Source organism: Mustelus asterias, unplaced genomic scaffold (genome assembly GCF_964213995.1).
Source record: "Mustelus asterias unplaced genomic scaffold, sMusAst1.hap1.1 HAP1_SCAFFOLD_35, whole genome shotgun sequence".
NCBI lineage: Eukaryota > Metazoa > Chordata > Chondrichthyes > Carcharhiniformes > Triakidae > Mustelus > Mustelus asterias.
Genome location: NW_027590117.1, coordinates 2,125,400 through 2,131,928, shown reverse-complemented (window position 1 = coordinate 2,131,928; position 6,529 = coordinate 2,125,400). Strand labels below are relative to the sequence as shown.

The window sequence follows — 6,529 nt, the reverse complement described above, 5'->3', positions numbered from 1 at the left end:
TGCTCGCACAGTCACCACTGGACCACCATCGCTCACCTGACTCTGCCACTCCCTCTGTATTTACGGAATGAACAAACAAGCAACAAAGTGGCATAAAAATCAGAGATTATGGAATCCAATAGCCGACATTGCATTTCTGGGAGTCTTACATTTTCCATAGATCGGGGTGAGCAGGATCGCCCAATCAGAAAGCAGATCTTTGGAACATGGAATTTGATTAATATCGCGTTTTGCAGTCATTTTAGTCGGTAAGATCCATGTTGATGTGATTTCACTCCAATCCAAAAGGGTTCTGAATGAATCGCTACCTTGTTGCACAACTCGCGTTCAGCCAGAGATGGCAGCAGTGAATAATAAATTGGATTTACTGTTTGCGTCAAGACATCTGGACAGGAATGGAGCTACTGTTGCCGCGGAGCTGGCCAAGCAATATCCTGACCAACTGCACCCGCTCCAAATAGATTCATAAAATTACTGAACAAATCTATGACAGTCTCTAAAAGCATTGTATTAACACCTTTTAAATAATCAATTTGCTGTAACTAATTCAATATGAACCGTTTCAATGTCAGCCCTATTCAAGGCCAGTTCTCAAACAGGCATTAACTGGTTAGAAGTTGTAATGCAATCAGAGAACAGTCATCAATATTCTCAGAGAAGTGAAACTGCGGCCCCGAACTTCACAGAAAATCTACAGTACAGAAGGCCATTCGACCCATCGAGCCTGTGCCAACAACAATCCCATGCAGGCCCTATCCTAGCAACCCCACGTATTTAACACACTAATACGCTTGATACTAATGGACAATTTAACATGACCATTCCACCTAGCCCGGCACTAATTTTCATGGGGGAACGACCGATTCTGGAAAGACAAAATCTGCCACTAATGCCGCAAATGAAGCTGACGTCTGTTTTGGAGCCTCTGGAACCACATGTTTTCATGGTGGCAAACCTCTACCCAAAGCTAGTGTCCTGATTTGAATCGATTGCCAGCTCGAGTTTCTCATTTGGATGAAGAATATGGAATGGTGCTGGACTATTCAGCCCTTAAACCTCTGGAACTCTGAGTCTTACCTTCACCTTGGTCCGTGAACCTTAAAATAAGTGATCAGTTTACCCTCAATCAGTCAATGGGGAGACAGAGTTTTAAATGTCATAACAATAAAGATGGAATTCAAATCGATTTGTGCAGAGATTTTACACTTTGGCCTATAGTCTGGGTGGCCGAGCGGTCTAAGGCGCTGCGTTCACGATTTGTTTCTTCGCGAGGCACCATCCGAACCCAGGGAAATCTCTCACCTTGCAACACAAGGCCAGCAGATGCAGAGAAACAACGACGACCCCGAAGTTCCACTCCGAAACGCACATCATCCTGACTTGGAAACATATTGCCGTTCCGATGGTTCACAATCCGAGAAATCCCTCCCGAACAGCAGTATGTGCGCACACTCACAACATGAACTGCAGTGGCTCCAGAATGAATTCATCGCCAATTACTCAAAGGTGATTAATTTGGAGAATATATTCTTCCCAGGTCGGCGACAAACATATCTCGTATGAATGAAGTATTTAATGAAAGTCATCTCGCGCCACAGAAGGGGCCGGTCTGCCTTCAGAGCAGAAAACTGTGTGCATGAATCACACCCCGAACACGGCTACTTTTAGACCAGATGTGTGTCTGAAAACAGTAAATAGAACCAGCTCACGATAAACCGCTCAATGTTTAGCGGAAGAGTTTCACTGAGTCATGTGTGCGATTCCCGCTGATGTGCTTGTTCAATGTCGGGGAAAGGCGGATTTGAAAGGTTTGCAGGGAAATCGGTGCAGTTTCGATGGGCCACTGTAGGATTCAATTATTTTTCTTTTAATAATCTGTCCGAGATCACATCGCATCTGTGGAGAGAGAAACGGCCGTTCCCGTGTAAGGTCCGCATCTGAAATGTGAACTATCTCTATTTTCCCGGATACTTTCCAGTACTGGTCGTATCTCTTTTTTCACAAATACCACCAGATCTGGAACATATTTCCAGCATTCCGCTGTACCACGGGTAGCAATGTCAGGCTCTGTGGCAAAGTTGGTTAAAGCGCCTGCGTCGTAGCAGGCATATCCTGGTTTCAAATCAGTGTGCATATGCACTGTTAGTATCACTTTTTTTCACAAATACCATTTGATCGAGAACGTTTTTCCAGCATTTGACCTTACAGAGAGCCTGTGTGGTTTAGTTGTTTAAAGCGCGTTTCTCGGACACAGGTGGTCTGGCCTTCAAATCCCAGTTAAGCCTGGATTTCTTTCACGTGATATTTGCAATTGTGCAAGTCACAATGCCGTTTTCTTCCTCGGCAATATTATCTTCCCTTCACAGTGGATGATCTACAAAGATGAAACAAAAGCATATTTCGAGACTCCCCACGAATATCCCGACTGTTTATTTACAAGATCCAAGTAGTTTCATCATGCTGCAATAAAAAAAACATTTACTTTGCAATAAACCCAATGGTGTAAGTTCTACAAACACAGCTTTCCATTTTTTGTGTGGCCTTTGCTACCAAATAAACCTGTTGGACTTTAACCTGGTGTTGTTAAACTTCTTACTGCATTTTTTTCCACACAGAGAATTTCTAACACAGTCAAATGACCTTAGAATCATACAATCCCGACAGTGCTGAAGGAGACCATTCTGCTCATCGAGTCTGTACCGACTCTCCGACAGAGAATCGCACCCAGGACCTTTCCCCGCGGCGCCACGCATGCACCACACTCATCTGCCTATACAAACACCTTGGGGACCAAGGGGCAATCTAGCATGGCCAATCCACCAACCTGCTCATCTTTTGGGAGGAAACCGGATCACCTGGTTTCCTGGGTGAATGAAACTTGAACAGCACTCCAGACGTTTGGCACTATCCAGCACAAAGCATCCCACTTCATTCGCTTCGTATGCATAAACGTTCACTCCCTCCAACTACCGACACACAATGGCAGCAGTGTGCCCCACCTACAAGATGCACTGCAGCAACACAGCAAGACTCCTTTGCCAGCACCTTCCAAACCCACGGCCACTACAGTCGAGAAGGGCAAGCGCAGCAGACACATCAAGATAACACCACCACGCTGCAGGGCACTGATATTTATTTATTCATTGTAGTTATTTATAAGTTGTTGCTGCGTGTGAGTTTTTTTATCTTGTTTATCTTCCAAAAGAAACGAAATATCTATTTGAAAATTATGCTACTCCTTCTAACGCAACCAGCGAATGTTGTGTCACACTTGAAGAAAGCCACTGGGGTTTGCGTTTTCTTCTCGAGTCAGTGGTTTTCCTGGGAGCCGAGTAAACAGGAACAGCACGGAAAGGTGACAGAGCAGAAAATGTCGGTGCCGAATCTGAATCACATCAAAGAAGAAGCAAACCGTTTGCTACTAATCTGATCCAAAATCCGACTCTGGTGGGACTCGAACTCACAACCTTTGAATGACTAACTTGCCCTTATTTAGAAGTCCAACGCGCTATCCATTGCGCCACAGAGCCACGCGCCCACAAATTAATTTACAGGTCCATATATGGATTCTTGACAATGTAGAAACTCCTGATAAGTTCACAAATCTCGTATTTAGAACGTCGGTAACAGTTCGGAGGAACTTCGCTGATTGCAAGTCATGTTGGGACATCTTATGTCTGTTAAAACAACTGTGGAAATACAGACCTTCATCTCTTTTATACAGGAAATCTGTCCATCACGGAATGATCCTCCCTACCTCTCCTCCTCATTCTCTTCAACAGCTTGGAGTGTAATCTCGCAGGCTTCATAGTTGGGCGACACATACTGCTCCATCTGTCACAGAGCGGATCAATTGCAGTAAAACATCTACACAGAACACAACGCAAAGCTGGAAGTTGGAAATCCGAAGCAAAAACAGAAAATGCTGAAAATGCTCAGCAGGTGAGGCAACACTTATGATTAATGGAGATTTCTGTAAAACAAGATTTTGAAGCACAGCACAGCTACACAGTTTAAAGTTTCCATTCATCCACAATGGATGCTCCATTCTATGATTTTGAACAATTCAAATTGATAATGTGCATTGTTATTTTTGTCGCCACAGCCTGAAAACTACTTCAGGCATTGATGTCACCCTTAGATTTTAAATTTGTAAATCCATTCTCTATCTTTTTAACGCGACTATTGAAACATTATCCATCACCCGCTCAGTTCTTTTTCAATGAGAAGGAGGATTGAAGATATAATTAGATAACGTTCTTTGACTAAATTTGTACAGAAGCATAGAGGCGGGAATCACACACAGCGCTTCATTAAACTCAAACGCTCAACACTGAAATGAGACAGTTATTAATCATTTATTCATTTATTATTTATGCAGAATAGAAAAGTTGGAACAGTATGCAATCTGGACAGCGTAACTGAGCAGAGTGAAACACAATGAGGACTGGACAGGATAAGCCGACCATGGGCAGTGCACAAAGAGAAGGTGCAACGTTGACTGAGTTATCAGACGGAGCACTGAGTCGTTGCAGAGGGAAGGGACATCGGAACGTGGGAGTGCTAAATGTTTAATGATCACTGCACAAGTGGACGGTGAAATGCAGACTTCAGGCTGGATATTCAATGGGTTCTGTGAAGGGTGAATAGACGGTGGCATCTTGGCATGGTGAAGGTGCCAAGGGACGATGAACACTAAAGGCATACACTTTATTTTATCTCACCTCTCCTCGATCTTCGGACCAAAATATAACACTTCACACTTTCTTACATTAATTAAATTGTGTCTGTCCATTCCACCAGCATGTCTGTATCTTCTTGAAGATTATCAATATCCTTCTCACTAAAGTTCATAATATTTTCAAGTTTCGCACCACTGGCAAATTTTGAGTTTGAAACTTGTACACCCAGATATAGTCATGATGTGGAGATGCCGGCGTTGGACTGGGGTAAACACAGTGGAAAAGAGCAGATTTCCACTCCATCTGACGAAGGAGCAGCGCCCCGAACGCATTTACGACCAAATAAACCTGTTGGACTTTAACCTGGTGTTGTTAAAACTCTTACCCAGGTATTTGTCAGTGGTATGTATGAAGAAAAGTAGGTTTCTCTCTATATACCATCCCCAATGAGAAATAGGTAAAACTTAGTGTAATATATGCTTTAATAGGTTTGTACCAATAATTAAATTGTTGCATAATGAAATTCTAACTCTGCTAAACAACAATGCTTCAAAATGCCAATTGGTTCAAAAGAAAATACATACCGGTACAAATACCTTCACTTCAACAGCATAGCCTTGCTGATTTATCGGTATTTAAATGATGAACACAGAGGAAAGCAGCGTACTTGTAGATTTCGAATTGATATGGCAAACAAATTTAGTATTTCGAAATTCCTCCGTCCCAGTTCAATATAATGTGTACAATTCTTATCTTTTCTGTCTCTGATGTCGAAAGTTCAGTCTGCCAGAGTATGCTGACCTCTACTGGCCGCAATACAGAACTGCAGTTGTGCGGGAAAATAATCACATCACTGTCGCTGTTGCAGGGGCAGATCAAACAAGAATTAATGATTGGATGTCAGCATTAAATCCCAATAGAAAATTCAATATTAATGTACTTTCCCATCTAGTCAGTATAATTGCAATTTGTTATTACCTGGAGCAGCTGAGTCGACTAGCACAGGTGTACTGAAGGTAAATCTAGGGAATGAGACGATGGAGAATGAATTTCAGAGATAAGCAGATGATGTTACATTGAAGATTTTGAGTAGAGGATCGTGTGGAATCATGTGCTAATTAGAACAAAAGGCCCGGTTTCAATTATGTACCTTCCAGGTAGAATGTGTACAGATTTGCAACGTCTCTCAGATAGATTTATCATGAATATCACACACATACGTCGCGCCAGAGACAGAGCGATACAGAATGAGTCCAACACTCATGCATCTCGAATCTTAGAATGGATACAACAAAGAGAGGGAGACCATTCTGCCCTTTGTCTGTGTACTGGTCTGTACAAGAACAACTCAGCGCATCCCTTTCCCAGTCCTTTTCTCATATCCCTGCAAATACATTGACTTCAGGTGCTGAACCCATTCCTCTTTGAGACCTCTGATTTGATGCTGCCTCTACCACACTCTCAGGCAGTGCATTCCAGGTCCTAAACACTCAGCGCATTAAAATCCATCCTGCTCTTCTCTGGCAATGGGAGCAATATTTTTTCATCCATTCTTATTAGACTGCACCCACAAACCCACCACCTCTACAATCTCGAAGAACAGCGGCAGCAGATACATGGCAGCTCCAGCGCTGCAAGCTCCCCGCAAACCACTCACCGACCTGACATGGAAATACGTCACGGCTCCTTCACTGTCTCAGTAGCAAATCCTGAAAAACTGTTAGGCTAACAGCACTGTGGCTGGACCGACATCCCAGCGACTGCAGCAGTTAAGGAAAGCCGCAAACCATACTTCTTAAGGTCAGTTCGGGATTGGCAATGAATGCTGGCCTCGTCAGTGATGCCCA

General features: G+C 43.2%; 1 non-coding gene across 1 annotated transcript; it reads right to left on the bottom strand.

Annotated features, from left to right (window-relative positions):
- Positions 1-3,439: 3,439 nt before the first annotated feature.
- trnar-ucu (transfer RNA arginine (anticodon UCU)) lies at positions 3,440-3,530 on the bottom strand. The gene is given in 2 exon segments: positions 3,440-3,475; positions 3,494-3,530. It is a non-coding gene; the product is annotated as a tRNA-Arg (tRNA).
- Between the last annotated feature and the right edge of the window lie 2,999 nt (positions 3,531-6,529).